The sequence below is a fragment of the Myotis daubentonii genome, chromosome 8 (genome assembly GCF_963259705.1).
Source record: "Myotis daubentonii chromosome 8, mMyoDau2.1, whole genome shotgun sequence".
NCBI lineage: Eukaryota > Metazoa > Chordata > Mammalia > Chiroptera > Vespertilionidae > Myotis > Myotis daubentonii.
The window spans coordinates 72,635,949-72,653,491 of record NC_081847.1 but is presented as its reverse complement, the minus strand read 5'-3'; the positions used below and the strand labels follow the sequence as shown (position 1 = coordinate 72,653,491).

At 47.9% G+C, this 17,543-nt stretch overlaps 1 protein-coding gene across 8 annotated transcripts in view; it reads right to left on the bottom strand.

Moving 5' to 3' along the window:
- Positions 1 to 17,543, bottom strand: part of PTPRT (protein tyrosine phosphatase receptor type T) — a 960,656-nt gene that overhangs the window by 162,451 nt on the left and 780,662 nt on the right. The window lies entirely within an intron of this gene.

Below are 17,543 nucleotides of genomic sequence, written 5' to 3'. Positions count from 1 at the left end.
CACACAGTGCTCTCTTTGTGTCTCTGTCTTCCGTGCCATTTCTCTTCGTGTAAGGACACCGGTCATATTAGATTAGAGCCACCCATGACTTCATCTTTACTAATAACATCTGCAAAGACCCTCTTTTAAATAAGGTCACATTCACAGGAACGAGGGGTTGGGACTGCAACCCGTCTTTTCTGGGAGACACAATTCAACCCATCACGGCAGGTTCAGCTGAGTCATGATCCAAGCAGCCTGGGAATGGGCCACCCCTGGAAGGGAAGTCTTTGCATTTCATAAGTCAAATCAAATGCTAATAGGAGTCAGGGCCCAGTGGAGAGCACGTGGGAAGAGGGACAAGGCTCCTGGGCGGTTACAGACTTAGCGGAATAGAAGGCTTCTAGAAGGACATGTCCTGGCTTTATCTGTCTGAACAGGATAGCAGGGTGCACCAGGGGCTGAGGCGTCCCTAAAGCTCTTACTCAGAAACATAATTCAATTCTTTCCAACCGACTCTGGCCAAATTGATGCCCCCTGAAGTGACAGCACTGCCTGACTCAATGGGGCAGGAAGGGGGAGGAGAGGCAAAGATCTGCCTGGCTCAGGCAGCTTTGTCCAAATCTTGCCTCTGGAACAGGCAGCTTGCAGCGAACATCAGTGCGCCCGAGAAGGAGAGAGGTGCACAGGAGGGGGCGAGCAATCTCTAGGGAGGATTAGTGGAAGCATGAGCGGGATCAGAGAGAACCGCCAGTCAGCATGCAGCACGGAATTCAGATTAGCGCGGCGAAACTGAGCGAGGGTAATAAAACCAGCAGCGGGAATGGCATCGATTGTTGAGATTCCAGCCAAATCCACCACGAACATGTTTTCTTTCTTCCAGACTCTGCCCCTCGGTTTTGAAAGCAGCAACACTGAATCTCTGTTCTGTACTGAAAACTTATCTGTGCCCCTCCCCAAAGGATGGGAAAGCAGCTCTTCTGTAAGCAAGAGAGGACAGAAGCAGAAGCCAAGATCGAGTGTGCAGTGCCTGTTACTGCTCACTCGGAGGCCTGGGGAGGTCTCCCCTGTGATGCCCAGGCTCCCTCCCCCAGCCCGACTCCCCCTGGGCCAGTACCATGCGAGCCCAGGCTGGGCGGTGGGCCCAGTGGGGCTGCACCAGCAGATCTGGGGGAGCCCCATTCAAAAGCTCCGGAAAGTCAGTTTCTAGGAAGCTTGGCAGGGGGAATGGGATAGAGGCAACTGGCCGTTTACTGAGCCTCCACTCTGTGCACATTCACTTCTGTTCAGCAGCTGGGCACAGAGACAGTCAAGACCTTTGAACCTCTAACTCTGCACTGTCCACAGTGCCACCCGTGGTTTCTGAGCACGTGACCTGTGGCTGGTGTGACTGTGGAACCGCAGGTTAAAGTTTATTTCATGTCAAAGGATTTAAATTTAAAAACAGAAGCCGTGCTTGATGGTAAACACACTGTTGACCTTTTTTAGGGTTACATTTTACTTTAACTGTTTAAAATGTAGCGTCTGATCTGAGAAGTGCTCCACGTGTAAAATGCACACCAGATTTCAAAGACTCGGTGCAAACAAAGAATGTAAAATATCTTTCATTCATAATTTGAAAATATTGATTACATGTTAAAATGGTGATTATTGTATACATTGTGTTCAATGAACTGTGTTTAAATTAATTTCACCTGTTAGTTTTCTAATGTGACTTTAAAAACTTAAAATTATGTAACAGCTGAAATGCTATTTTTACTTAACAGTGCAATTCTCAGGGTTTTCAACAGGGGGCGCTTTTGCCCCTCCAGGAACATTTGGAACGGCAGGAGATCTATTTGGTTGTGACAACTCAGAGAGAAAGTGCTACCGGAATCCAATGGATAGGGGCCAGGGATGCTCCTAACCGTCCTACAATGTCCAGGATAGCTTCTCCCCCTCCCCGCCCCCCAGCCCCAATAAAGAATTATCTGCCCCCAGATGTCCTTTGTGCCAAGGCTGAGAAGCCATGTCTTAGAGCAGTGATGGCGAACCTCTGACACGTGTGTCAGAGGTGACACGCGAACTCATTTTTTTTGGTTGACTTTTCTTTGTTAAATGACATTTAAATATATAAAATAAATATCAAAAATATAAATTTTTGTTTTACTATGGTTGCAAATATCAAAAAATTTCTATAGGTGACACGGCATCAGAGTTAAGTTAGGGTTTTTCACAATGCTGACACGCCGAGCTCAAAAGGTTCGCCATCACTGTCTCAGAGCACGGCGTCCTTGAAGGAAAGGCTAGCAGGTCAGAGCGACCTGAAGAGCTAGTTGGAGTCAACTGAGCAAAGAAGTGAAAGCTGCTCTCACACCCAGCGCCCAGGACCAACCACGGCTATGGGTTATTACCCCCACTTCTCCAAGGGAGCAGGGAGCCGGGAGAAGAGAAGTAACGTGCCCAGGGTCATGGGCAGGGAGTGGCAGAGCTCGGAGCTGAACTCAGTCTCAGCTCCCTCTGAATGCCACCTGTTCCTCCTGGTTCTTGCGCCGGTGACGGTGTTGGTGTTTACTGTCCTCTACCGCCATCACTCAGACCCGGGCGGTCATCACTTACATCAGCCATTCTTGCTCGCAGGGGACGAGCGTGCACAAAACACACTTGAAAGGGACCACCAGCTCGGAGAGAAACGCTCGCCGGCACCTCACCCATCAAACACCGCTAGGAAGGCAGGGAATAAATGGAACCCAGGGCAGTAAACCTGTCAGAGGGGGTCATTCCAACGCCTCAGGAGGCGAGAGGGAGGAACAAATGTGCCCGATGTGGGACTGGCTCAGCTGAAAGGAGGCATTATCAGGCTGCGCGACGTGAACAGAGCCCAGGGAACAAGGACCCGCAAAACGAGCAGCTCACACACTCCGGGATGCACGGTTTCTCCACAACGTGGGTGTGAGCACAAGGGTGAGTCACTTTCCTCTCACCGTCATGTGTGTCCACCTGCAACGGCAACCCCTCCTGGGATGAGGGGGGCGCTGGAGGGCTGTGGCAGCATGGGCAGGGGGCTGGCACTGGGTGCAGGGCTGCTCTGCGCTGCTCCTGCAGAGAGCCCTCCCGAGGGTCCCCAGATGCAATCATTTTTCCTTCCCTCGACTATTTGAGAGTAAGCTGGTGAGTCCCTAATGTAGCCTTTAATATGACTCTACAGCAAGTGTGACAATTAGCGGTGCAGGTGAGATAAGGTTATGCAACTTGCTGAAGGTACTATAACAAGGGAGTGGCTAAGATGCCACTCCTGGGCAGTCAGTAGTGACAGATGGGGGTCAAGAGCAGGGACACAACCTGGCTGTGGTGACTACTGATGGGGCGTCGCCCAGATCTGTGGTGCTAACAGCCCACAGATACCCCTGTCCCTCCAGAAGTGCCATCAGACCAAGGCTGTCACCTCCCCAGGAAATATGCACTCCCACGGCAGCCCACAGCCAGTGGCCGACTGACAAATGCCTGTCCCCTTGTCTCAGGGTAGAAGCAACTCTGTGATAGAACCCACACTCCAGAGCCCTTGTGGGCTCAGCTGATGCGGCTGCACATCCTCCCCCAGCTTCTTCCCCTGCCCCATCCTGACACCCTCACCTTCTCCTGAAGATGCTCCTCAATGAATAATCTGCACAAGAACCCCCGTCTCAGCCTCTGTGTCTAGGGAACCCCACCTTAGATACTCACTAAGAGCAATGCCTCTGAGTCTGGGAAGGGGGTGGACAGCACTGGACTTTGAAGGTACAGGGATGGCTGGACCCTCGTCATCCCTGCCTCCTGCACCCCCTTTCCCACCGTGATAAATGGACCAGCTAGGGACTAGGAGAGAAGAGCCACTGTCTGAGCAACAACTTTGAGAGAGGCAACAGTCAAATATTTGAAGTCTCCAAGAAATGTCCCACTGACCAGAAAGGGCCCCTGCAGTTGAGGTTCTAGTTCAGCAGGGTCTCTTGTCTCAAGGGCGATGCTGGGCGATAGCCTCTGACACACTTGGGCTCTGCAATCCCAACCTTGAAGAGTGGCAGGTGTTTATGTGAAATGAGCTCAGATTACGTGTTCAAGGGAAGGGCCTGGTGGTTCCTTCCAACAGCTACCTACTCCCCCCCCCCCCCACTGGTTTTCACACCCATTATCTTGCTTTCTCACAGAACACAACTCCAGAAGACCCTGCAAGTGCAGAGCATGTAAGCAAATGGTAAGAGACAGGTATTGCTATTCCTGCTTATAGATAAGAGCAGTGGGGATTGTTACATTTAAAAGGTTTGTCCAGGGCCTGGCCAGCATGGCTTAGTGATTGAGCATCGACCTATGAACCAAGATCACGGTTCGATTCCTGGTCAGGGCACATGCCCTGGTTGCAGGCTCAATGCACAGTGGGTGGGGGTGGGGGGGTGATCCAGGAGGCACCCAGTGAATGATTCTGTCTCATTGTTGCTGTTTCTAGCTCTCTCTTCCTCTCTCTTCCTATCCAAAATTAATAAAAATATATTAAAAATATTTAAAAAATAAAATAAAGGGCTTGTCTGAGACAAATGGTAGACCTGGGACCAGAGCCAGAGCTACTGATTTCCTAAGCACAGACATACTAGGCCACTTTCCTAGCCTCAGACCACTGCGTAGTTGTGACTTGCCTGGGAAGCACTCCTTTAGTTCCTGGTGTGTTTGCTTGTTTGTTTTGAACACCACACACCTCTCCTTTGCAGCACCACCCATGGTTGGAGTCCTACCCTTATCTGTGTAGTTTTTTTTTTACTCTAATGGCTCTTTCCCCTCCCAGAAAGGCACAGGAACATGTCTTCTTTTGCTCATCATTGTATACATTGGTGCCTAGAACAGTACCCGGCACATAGTAGGTACTTTGTAAGTGTTAGTAGAATGGATAGATGGGAGGGAGGGAGGGAGGGAGGGTGAGTAGGTGAGTGGATGGGTGAGTGGAAGAATGGGAGGATGGGTGGGTGGGTGGAGGGACTGCCGATTCCTCTATGGTGCACCTGGCCTGGAGGGCCTGCTGAGCGTGGGTCACTCTCACTCCCCTCCCACCCGCCCAGGGCTCTGGTGATCACCTGTGGTGAGGAGGCAGAGTGGAGTCCCCGGGGTCCCCTGGGCGCTGCCCATTGGTGCTGACCACAAGGAAGCCAGTCCCCAGGCAGCATGCAGAAGAGAAGGAGAGAGAGAAACACATGAAAACGTGCGGCACAGTGAACAAAACGGCAGTTCTTGTGGCTCTGAAGAGCTCACACTAAACACCAAAAGAACATCATGATCTAACCAAACAGGGCCTGAAATAGATTTTTAAAAAATGGAACAAGAATAAGAGTCACCATTTATCAAGCACCCACGACATGCCAGGTACTCTGCCAGGTACCTCACATACAATGTTTCTAAAACTTAGAACAACCAGGAAGGTCAGTGTTATTATAAATGAACCCATCACCTTTCCACCCGCACATCTCCTCTCCCAATTTTCCCTCCCTTAGTAAATGGTGCCACCATCCATGTAGCTAGCTGCTCAGTCTGGAAGCCTGGAGTTGTGCTTTAGCCCTCTTTTTTCCTGACCTCCCACTTCGAGTCACTCAGCATGCCTTATCAATTCTACCCCAGAAAACTTTAAGCTTCCGCCTTCTCTCCAATTCCATTTCCACTCAGTCTGAGCCACCCTCATGTTTCTCTCGGATCATTTAAGCAGCCCCTGAGCTGGACTTCCTGCCTCCAGGCTTGCTCCCCTTCAGTCCTCGTCCACCCTTTAGTCGAATGCATCAATGGCCCTGTCATTCCCAAAGTAAACTTCAGCTCATGGGCGCTCAGTGACAGTCCTCCGCCTGCTCCTCTTCTTCTCTCCACCCCCAGGATCACACTTTGTTCTGTCCAAGCACAATCTCCTTTCCATCAACAGGCCCCTCTCTTCTTGTCTGTGGGCCTTACCTAAGCTTGTCACTTTGTGTGAGACACACACACCCCCTTCCTGCCTCTGCACCTGGCCACCAACTGCTCATTCTTCAGGTGTCAGGTCTTTCTCTCTAGGGAGTCTTTAGTGTCTCACCTGGGACAGACACCTGTCCCACCGTATTATAAATGGCTGCTCTCCCCTCATTTCTATAATCTCCTTGAAGGAGGCCACAGTAATGTCTCGTTAACTGGTATACTTCTGTGGCCTTGCACTGCACCTGGCACATAGTAGGTACTCATTGAATATCTGTTAAGTTCTAGTAAATGAATGAACAAATGAAGAAATGATGAGTTAGAGAACTGATGTAACTTGCCCAAGGTCACAGATGTAATAACTGGCAGAGGCGGGAGCCAAACCCTGGATTGCCTGACTGATGTTCCTGTCCTTTCAAACCCACCACTTGCCTCTCTAAAGAAGGTGAACTGGAAGGCATGAAGGTGTCCTACGCTGGCCAAAGGCTGCTGGTTTCTCTGGTGATTCATCCACAAAACCGCATAAAGTTCTTACGCAAAACAGAGAAACAGCCAGGGCATTTCAGACCAACTGGTAAACAGGAAATACATAATTGCAAAAATTCACAGGAAGGGCAAGCTTGACTAACAGCCGCGAGGTGCTGTAAAATGTAACCAACAATAAATTTGGTCAGCAGCAAGCATAATACTCCTCCCTTCGAGGTGGGCGATGTCCCGTTTTCAAAGCACACTCCCAGGGAGAGGTCAGCAAAAGATGGCTCATGAGCCAAATCCAACCACCCACTGGCTGTTTTCTGGGTGGCCATGAGCCCACAGTGGTTTTTACAGTTTCAAATGGTTGAGAAAAAGGTAAAAAGAAGAGAAATAGTTTTTGACATATAAAAGATTATATCAAGTTCAAAATTCAGTGTCCATAAATAAATGTTATTGGAACACAGCCAGGTTTATTTTATATGTATGATCTATGCTTTTGTGCTATAATGACAAAGTCGGATCATTCTGACAGAGACCACATGGCCTGCAAAGCTAAAAAATATTTACTATCTGGCCCTTCACAGAAATGTTTGCAACCCCTCTTCTAAGTGGCTATTTTTGTTAATTTTCCTTCCCATCTTTTGAGATAGGCAAGACAAACACTGTTGGCCTTGCATGTCAGAAAAAGAAATGGAAGGCCTGGGAGGAGAGATGAGTCATGTTTCCACCGGCGTTTCAGCAGCATACTCTTGTTCTCCCCTGCTCCCGCCTGTCCTTGCCCGAGAAGCCCTTCTCTGGCCCATTTTCTAACCTGTGAATAGGTGGCCTTCTGGACAAAGGCAGTCTGCTTCAGCACCTCCAAGGACCTCCCCCGTCTCAGGACAATGTGCATATGTACGCCATGGGGCCACCCAGGGTCCTTGGCGTCCTGGGCTTGCTGGCCACTTCAGCCTCCCCTCTCATCACATGTGGCCTCCACTGGTCACATAGCATTCCGGCCATTGTTGCTTTGCCTTGTCCTGTGCATGCTCTCTTGTCTCCTAATGAATAGCACAGGCTCCTTCCTCAGCTCAGAAGATCTCCTTCCTCTCCAACCTTGTTCAATATGGTAATTATCACTCTTCTTTCAAACTGTGCCTCAACCACATACCTGAGAATGCTCATATGTACTAGTATATATGTCAGACATTGATGAACATATTGAGACCATGCAGAAAAAAAGGAGGTCAGAATGCCGAGCAACTCAGACTTTCTTTCTGTTCTGTTTTTCCCCCCCTTCTAAAGCAATTAATGTTAAATGCAAAAAGATGCTGATGAGCTAAAGATGGTATTGAAGCAGATAACCTCGAAGACAAACTAATTTCTTGGTTTATTAGCTTCAATATGTTGTGGAAGTGAAGTCAGCTGATGGCTCCTTGAGGTTTCTGCTCCAGATCCCAGGACTTGGCTTGGACACCACTGAAGAGAAACCAAAGATCCATTACACCCTAAAGATTCTATTATCAACTATTTCTGGAAATAAAATCCTGAGAAGGAGTTAACAAATAGGAGTCAGGGAACTCTGACAGTGGTCCATGGAATATAACCCTGACCATGGCATTGATAAGATTCAAAATGGTGCCATAGAAACGCCATGAGCTTTGGAGTTAGAGCTCAGCTATCATTCTGAAGCACCTTGAGCTCTTTATTTAACCCATTTGAGCCAGTATGGCTTCAAGTTTTTAGTAAGGAAATTAATAATGACTATTTATTTAGTGCATAATATGGGCCAGATTTTAGTTCTATCATTGCATTGTAACTGATGTCAACATACACATGACTGGTACACAATGGGTGGTTATTTTGCATATCCCCTTTACCTTCAACTTCAACACAACATTGAAAATCCATCAATGAAAGCTCAAATGGAGCTTTATTATCTTTATTTCTAACTAGAGGCCTGGTGCACAAAATTCATGCACGGGTAGAGTCCCTAGGGCTGGCCAGCAATCAGGGTCAATTGGGGCCTTCTGGCTGCCGGCCAGGGCCTTTCTTCCCTGGCTGATGGCTGCCAGCTGGGTCCTTCCTTCATTCCGTGCTGCCCCCTGGTGATCAATGCATATCATAGTGAGCAATCAAACTCCCAATCTCCTGGTCAAACTCCTGAGGGGACAACTTGCATATAAGCCTTTTATATATATAGATATTTGTCTCCAGCCTACCCAAATTTTTCTCTTTCTTTGACCCCTTATTTTAAAAGACCTCTTATTTCCTTTGTAAGATGCAACCACTTTTGAACAACAGATTTGAGCTAAAGTCAAGGTCTTGAGTAGATAATTCTCATTTCTAGTTTACAGGAATGAACTGAGACTTCCCAGGGACATGCTTGAAGGATAAGTTGATCTTGGCTTTTGTTTTCCTGAATTCCATGACACCAGCTCTGTCTTCCTGAGTGGGGTGTGGAAAAGGTAGGCATGTGTGTGTGTTTGTATGTTGGGGAGGGTGGCAGTTTGAGAGAATCTACAGAGTAGGGGGTAGGTAAGCAACAGAACACTAGTAAGATGTACCAGCTATTATAGCAAGACAAATGTTAAAGAAAGGGTTGGGATATTTAAAGGTAATCTTTAGTTATTTTATGGTGCACTTATAATTAATTCTCTTCCTCCATTTTTGTCACAAGACCTTCAGGAATATCCATATTATTCTATTAGCATGTTAGGACCTAGAAGACACTGGGTGAGAGCAAAGGGGACACGGGTCAAGAAACCTTGTTACACTCAAGTAATTCTGAGAGCCCCAGCATGGAAAACTCATCTCAGTGGGCTTGGCCAGGGAAGAATAGCACCATTCTATCCAAACCTCAAACACACACCCTGGGCAATCCCCTCTGAAAATCTGGGATTTCTAAGGACTGAACAACAACCAAAAGTTTTCCAATAGACTAGTCACTACAGTCTGGCCTCTCACAAGTGGCCCCTCATTATGGCCCCTACTCCGGTTACCATGGCGACATTTGGGCATCCTTTGGTCCTGAGACCCTTCTGAAATTTCTGGGAAGATGATGAGAAAAGGAAAAGTGTCACAGTCAAAGGTCAGCAAGTGGATGAGCAAGATCCTATACTTTGTTAATAATTATATATTATTGTTATGTACGATCTCATCAAAATACAATGACCTATTAATGAAAAGGTTAAATGCTAAAAGCCGAGACCAGCATCATTCCTATCCCCTTTATTTCTGCACTTTGAATCTAGTTGGAGTCTATCTGACAAAAGCCTGATTTGTACAATTGTATGAGATGTAATTAGAGTCCAGTCTTTCCTTTTCTTCCTTAGAGAACAGCAGAGAGAAAGATGTGCTGAGTAGACCTCAGTCTCCAAGTCTCATATCAGAGAAGGTCTAAAAGGGAGAAGGAAGCTCAAGTTGTTTATCATCTATTATTTTCTTGACCTTTCCCAGGCATTATCTCAAATAATCAGGAGAAAGAACTAACAATCTCAGGCTTAAAAGTGAAGTGATGGACTCATAGGTTGGGACTTGTCCAAGGTCAAACAGTTAAAGGTTTGGATGCAGGATTTCAATCCAGGTGTCTCTGATTCCCCATTATTCCATGCAACTGCTCAGGGAAACTTTATACGTAAAATATAGGACCTTCCATATAGCATTGGCCCAATGGAGAAGGGAAGGGCAGGCATTTCCATCTTGCAGCAGACAATTCCTACTTCTCTCTTGGCTTCTCATATCACCTGTGCATGCTATTCCTGTGGACAAGGAAGCCGTGGCCACATCATTCCCCCGCTCAGCTCCAGTCTTAGTATCTGAAAAATAAGGGCATCTCACTGGAGATACTGTCTGCAGGGGTGACCATCCACTATGGAGAACGAAGAGAAAATACTGGATGAAATGCTCTTCTTTTTATAATGGCTGAGCCACATTTACAAAAGGCCATCGCCAAAATCTCTTTTCTGTTGCCATTGGGACAATGGGTTTAGTCCACCATGACCACCGGGTACCATGGAGCTATTGCTGACACTGGCCCCTTATCTCATGCTTCATTACTGAGGTTAGCTTTCAGCACCTACTCTGAGCGTTGGTTTTAATCATCGTTAGAAAGTGTTTACTAGATTAAAACTGTGGCTGTCTTCTGCAAAGGAGCTCTGCAAAGGGCTTTATGAGTTTCCAGATTTATTTTATCTCAATGACTCGTCTCAGTTTGCAAATCAAATCAAAGCTGATTTTTCTAACTGCCACTTGGGTGCACCCAGCGGGAGTCAGCAGAGCCAGCTGTGCTTCCTTGATGGCTGTGCCAGAGATGGGAGTGAAGATGCTTGCTGGGGGCCAGAGAGGTTCTATAGCAGTGGTTCTCAACCTGTGGGTCGCGACCCCTTTGGGGGTCGAATGACCCTTTCACAGGGGTCGCCTAAGACCATCGGAAAACACATATATAATTACATATTGTTTTTGTGATTAATCACTATGCTTCAATTATGTTCAATCTGTAACAATGAAAATACATCCTGCATATCAGATATTCACATTACGATTCATAACAGTAGCAACATTACAGTTATGAAGTAGCAACGAAAATAATTTTATGGTTGGGGGTCACCACAACATGAGGAACTGTATGAAAGGGTCGCGGCATTAGGTAGGTTGAGAACCACTGTTCTAGAGAGAAGGCAGCAGACAAGCAAGTACCTGCTCAACTCTACTGGGGTAGGGGGAGCTAGTCAAGGGAAGTGAATTTTATTTTCTGGAAAGAGAAAAGGCAGACAGAACCTACGTGGCCTCAAAGATTGAGCAGCAGATTAATACTAGGGAACCAGTTTGAGCTCATGACATTGAGGCTCCCTCTAACTGAGTGTCCAATGGTGGAAGGAACTCCCTGGGGGAGTATTGAGGTCCCTGTCACAGCAGGTACCAAGCAAAGCCTTGGGTGGTCTTTTTATTAGTGGGGATTGTAGATCACATAGTTAATCCCTACCTCTATCATTTTACTTCTACTTTCCAAGAGATAGTTCTGACAAGTAGCTTATGTTTGAAAAAATGAAACCGTGGAAGACTGACATGCTAGCATTCTATCTATCTATTGATTGATTTATTAATCAAGTGATACATCAATTCATTTATCCATTTGTTCATTCAACATGTTTTATTGAGCACCAATGTATGCTAGGATCTGGGGACACAACAGTGCTCAAAATAGGCATAATCCTTTCACTTCACTTAGAATCTAGCCGAGAGACAGACAGTCAACATGCAAGTAAACATGAGGAATGGTTTGAAAAAAGTACTGGGTACAATGAGAGTGGAGAATTCTGGGGATATATATTAGATTGGAGGTCAGGATGGTCTTTATAAGGAAATGAGGTTTCAGCTACAGTCAGAAAGATATGCCTGTTAAGCAGATGCATATGGTGGCCAGATAATTTCAGGCAGCGGGGGCAGGATGGGCAAAGGTCCTGAGGTAGGAAGGAGCTTGATGTGTTTTGAAGAACTGAAAGAAGACCAATGTGCTGGAGTGTCTGTAGTAAATAAGAACATAAAGGCTGGAGGGCAGGAAGTGGGCAGGTCATGCACACAGGTCTTGTGGATGCAGGGCCTGTGGGCAATAGAAAGTGGCAAAGTGCATGGAAGGGTGTCTGCAGGGAGGCAGGGGAAGAATTAGACCAACAGAGAATCTTTTGGTAAAGGGGCTTGGATGGAACTGAGTGTCAGTTTCCAGACGAGGAGCTGACTGGTATGGTGCATGAACTGAGCCTCCAGAGCAGAAACCATTCTCCCTTAGCCTGCCATGTCTGAGCCAGAAGACATGGATTGAGCGACCTGGGTACCACCTGCAGCAGCTGCAGCCTGGACCATCTTCCACCCGATGGGAGGATCATCTGCCATGGGAAGGGTTGTTTTAGCTCCCACTGGAGCTTCAGCACCTTGGAAGTCTAAGTAACCCATCCCCAACTTTCACATGATCCATTTTCTAAGGGTCATTTGGGGCATGTTTAGCTTACATCTTCAACCTGGATCCTAAACTGGGTCCACGCCTCATCTTCCAAATGTAAACATTACTGAACGGGTCCAAGTGTATCTCCCACCCTCTTACTTGCCCTTTCTCACAGTTCCTGTTTTAACTGCAGAACAAATCTTACTTTTTAAATCGATTGGTGTGGTGTTTTGTTTTTTCTCTCTCTCTGACCCTTTAGTGCCCTCCCCCACTTCAAAGTCTGAATAATAGTTTTTTCTGTTTCCAAACCAAAACTTAATGTTTGTTACCTACTGTCTGCAGTTCTCTCTCTAGAACTCTGGGCAGATTCCCAGAGCTAGAGTGGGCCAAGCAAAGGGCTTTTAACTTTTTCTTTTAGCTCTTGAGTTGAGGCAATCCATTGGCCTGTTGCTATGCCTCAACCCAATGGTGAAATACAGCCTTTATATAATAAGAGCCCTGTGGTACCCAGATCTTCTCTTCAGGTTGGTGTGCCATCTGCCAGATGCTGTGAGTGTTGAGGCTAAAGGTGTAAAGGCTTACACCGGAGACCTTCTCCAGAGACCTGTGCAAGTCTCAAGGGTGCCGTTTCCCCTGGAGCCACCTGAGAGATCCTGGAGACGGAGGGGGGAGGAGAAGAGGAGGTGCCAAGGACTGTGTGCTATGGGGTAGGAGGTAGCAACCCTGATCTTCTTGTCTCAAGGCAGAACAACTTTGGAGAAATTTACATTCCACCAGGATAGATTCTTGCTCAGCATTTTCTCACTCCCTGTCTCACTTCCCTCCTTCTCTTACAGATTTCTTCCAGGAGCCCTCCCTCAGAACCTCCCATGCACCAAATCCCTGCCTCAGGCTCTGCTGCAGGGCAGCTGTTTTAAGACTGCTCCCTTTCTTCTTCATCTGCTCTTTGATACAAAACTCCACTTCCCCACTAGGTTCCTCAAAGTCAAAGCTAATGACAGCAGACCCCAGCTGAGGTAGGAGATGAAGAAGAATGTGAATCTGGGGCAGTGACCACAGCCCTCATCAATGGAAAAGACTGCCCCAAGGCTTCTGAGATGAGCCCGTCCTGACCCTGGAGTTAACCCTTCTAGTGACACACACCAAACACACCCACCCCACAGTCCCTTAGCTGCGTCTTCAACTTAAGGTTCTGATCTGCCTCTATAAATAGAAGTTGCCCCCGGTGACATGTGGATCCACCAGCAGGATCCTCTCTAAACACAGGGCACTTGGCTCTCCCTGTGGGGGCGGGGAAGAGGTGGGCCAGGAGGGTGGATCCCCTCACAGTTTGAGGTTTGAGTCGGCTGCCCAGATCCCACCCTTGCTCTGGGTACCACACAATCCCAGTGCTGGTGGAGAAGGCGTGGTGCTGGGACAGGGAGGCAAAAGCCTCCTGCACGGCACCAGTTCTGAGGAGCAGAGCCCGAGATGATGGTCTGGGGCACGCATGCCATGACTACATGGGGCAACTTCAGTCCCGATTCTCTTTGGAAGCACTGGTCACAATGATCTGTAAAAGCATCCATATAATGTCTGTGTCCACACTAGACTGTGAGCCTGCTGGGGACAGGAACCATGCCTGCCAGCTCACCAGAAAATCCCAAGTTCTTTTCAAGATACCTGGCTCATGCATGCTCATCGAGGAGCTGACTCCATGGAGGAAATAACAGTCATGGATAATAATAAAAAAAAATTCCAAAATACTTTGCAGTAAATAAAACACTTTTAAGTTCATCATATCATATCATCATATCTAAGAAACGGTGGGAGAGGTGTTGGCATGCTGGAGCTGGCTTGTACCAGTTGTCTAGAGCTGGTTGTTCAACATTCAAGATTTCTTTTTTTCTTTTTCTTTTTTGCCAGCCAGTTGTTAAATCATTGGCAATGTGAAATTGGACCTGGAGGGGATATTTACACCTGAATATCCACAAAAACAACAAATGAGGGCTTTTCTTTGACAAAGAGCAGGTCCATCAGCAAACCACTGGCAGTAGGTATGTTCAAAAGGTTCTATGAACGGGTAGGTGGGGATCGCTTTACTGGGATGCAGCTGAGTTTCAGGAAGATCCAGGGAGACACCCAAGGCCTCTGAGCCTTGCTGCAGTGAGATGCTGATTCCAATGCCTTTACTCATTTCAGCAGGCATTTTTTGAATGCCTACATGCACCAGGAATTTCCTGCCATGGCAACACCTGATTGGCAAATTAGTGGTTAACATGGAGGGAAGTGCTGGTTCCTTCCCCAGGAAACCCAGCCTGTTCAGGCCCCAGACCGTGATTGGATCAGCACCTGATGCTCCATCCTCATGTCGGGTCTGAGGAGGGTCCTGCTGCTACAGACCGGGGTCCTCTGCCTGAGGCCGCCTCATCTCACTCACCTTTGAAGGGAGCAGCAGCCAAAGCTGGACCTCTAACCCCCCAGACCCTGGGAAGGCTGGTTCCTGCTCCTTGCACAGCCTTGAAAGCTATGGGATCGCACTGTGGATGGCGAATAGACAGAGGCTCCTGTGGGAACCACATGGACACGCCCCTAACTGCATGCTTCCTATTTGGAGTTGAACAGTGACTCCCCCCTAAATTCAAATGTTAAAGTCCTGACTCCCAACACCTCACAATGTGACCTTATTTGGTAATAGGGTCCTTGCAGATGTAATTAGATAGGATGAGGACATACTGGAGTCGGGTGGGACCCTAATTTCAATATGACCAGTGTTCTTGTACAGAAAAATTTGGACACAGGGATGCACACAGGGAGAACGCCATGTGACGTGAAGGCAGGGATTGGAGTGGTCCTTCTACAAGCCAAGGAACCCCAAAGATTGCCAGCAAACGACCAGAAGCCGGGGAGAGGCCTGGAGCTGGTCCTGCCCTCACAGCCCTAAGGAGGAACCAACCCTGCCAGTGCTTGATGGCGGACTTGTAGCCTCCAGAACTGTGAGACAGTACATTTTGTTGTTTAAGCCACTCAATCTGTGCGCCTTTGGTACAACAGCCACAGAAAACCAATGCAGGTCCCTTTCTTAGCAACCCTCCAAACCGGGCAGCACTCCACTGGAGTGACACACAGTGATGTGACACGCAGACAAGGTGTGGCATCTCACAGAAGATGCGCGGAGCCTGGGGTCATTTCAGCATGGCCCTGCGTGTGTGTTCGGGGCTGTTCCGTTCCGAGTGGCAGCCCTCCAGTTCTGCGAGACTCACATGGCTAACCACACACACTGCCTGGTGTCACCACGGGCAGGGACAGGACACAGGCAGCTGCTTTCTCACCAGAGCCCTGGCCTCGAGCCTGCACAGAAGCTCACGCGCCAGGGGCTGGATGCCCCCGACAGACACTTGAGGAGGTGCCGTAATTCCAGGGGTGGAGGAGCCTGGAGGAAACAGATGGCCCGAGGAATCTGCCACTGGGACTTCCCATACTCCTGGCGCCTGAGGGATTCCCGGTATCGTATTTTCCTCTATTAAAAAGAATAGTGTTTTCAGCAAACCCACAAAGAGGGAAATTTGATTCAGGAAAGAGGTTAAATATTGATTCCTAGCCTTCGATCCTGATACAGAGGCCCCATGGGTAGTGCATGGATTTAGATGGGGTTTGCCTTTAATCAACCAGGATGCTCCATTAGCAATGCCAGGCACAGAGAGACACTAAACAGACGCAGGTCCCTTCCCTTGTCTTTGCTCTGCAGTCACCAAGTGCCCTGTTATCTGATGGGTGCTGTGCGGTATCCCTCCCTGAGCCGTGGTGGAGGGCATTCTACATCATCCAGCTTCCTGCCCCGTTCCCATGTGCTGCTGGAGCCCCGCTCTCGGGGCCACAGTGACGGCCCTCAATGAACTGGAAACCCCGCTGTGGCTGCTCAGAGCCACTCTGACTCCCGACTCCTCCAAGCTCTGCCGGGGCATGGCCAGCTGGGCACATATCACTCATTCATGTGTTGCTATCCCTCCAGACCTTCTAGGTGCACACATTCCAATAAGGATGACTGTGATCTATAAGGTCAAACAGGAGGAGAAACCCTAAGGGTGCTGAGGACAGGTGAGAGCTTTCTGCTGCAGTTCTATAAGGACCACTCAGTTCTCCCGCAGACCTGTTAGGTGGCTCGGCAGCAGCATGCCAGGGTGGGCCTCTGTGTGCGCACAGTGGGTCCTCAACGTCCCAGGAAGCATGGTGGTACGCACTCTCAGAGTCCCCATATATACCTACTGCTTGTCCAGTCACATGTTCCCAATTCTTAAGATAGGATCCAACAAACTACTTGTTAGGTGGCCTATGTCTCAGAGGGTATCCTTAGATGCCCACATACCCCATGGTGGGCAGAACGACCACATCAACCCTCCCTTGTCTAGAAATCAAAGGTTAGAGGGGAAGCCTGGAGCAGCATCACAGGGAGGGTTTCTACGTAAGTTGCTTCCCTCTCCTGGCTGCCTGTGTAAGCCGGACGCCACCAGTTGCCCTGCTTGCCGCCTAGAGCTCTAGAGCTACCCAATGGATGGTGTCCCTCTTCCAGGTGATCTGTTTTCTTCAGGGGAAAAGTCTGCAAGGCTGTGATTTGTGTCACTTTTGCTTGCAGGCCATCCGTTCTCCTGGCCTCCTCACAAAGGGTATTTTATTTCTTTCTGTCTAGTAGCCTGAGTTCCCCAGAGGGATTAAGTTAGGGACATGCCGACCCCTCATGACTTCTGTGAAATCAGGAGGAGTTCTTGTTACAATGAGCCCTTAGTGCCCTGGCTTCTCCTTCCTCTCGCATCTTCTCTGTTCTGCCTACAAATAGATCTTATTTTCTTCAAGGTTGTAAAAACTATGTTTGGCTGATCTTGGCACACGTTTGCCAAATAAACATAGATATTCTTTTCTTCTCTCTCTCCTTCTCCCTTCTGCCCTCCCTCCCCATCTGTCTTTCTCTTAGTCTCTCTCTGTCTCAATCTGTCTCCCCTCCCCCATATATCTGTGCATTTTCTCTATATGTGTGCATGTGTCTATATATTCATATATATATATATAAACATATATATGTAGTTGGGCCATTGTTTTTATCTATATTTTATATCTATGACTATATTTATACTTATATTTATAATGGTCATTTCTAAGGAAGCAACCTATAAAACTGTATATGCTGTCAATAAAAGCAAAGAACAAAATAGAACTGCCTAATTTTGGTGTATTTATATGGGAAGGATAGCTGTTAAAAATA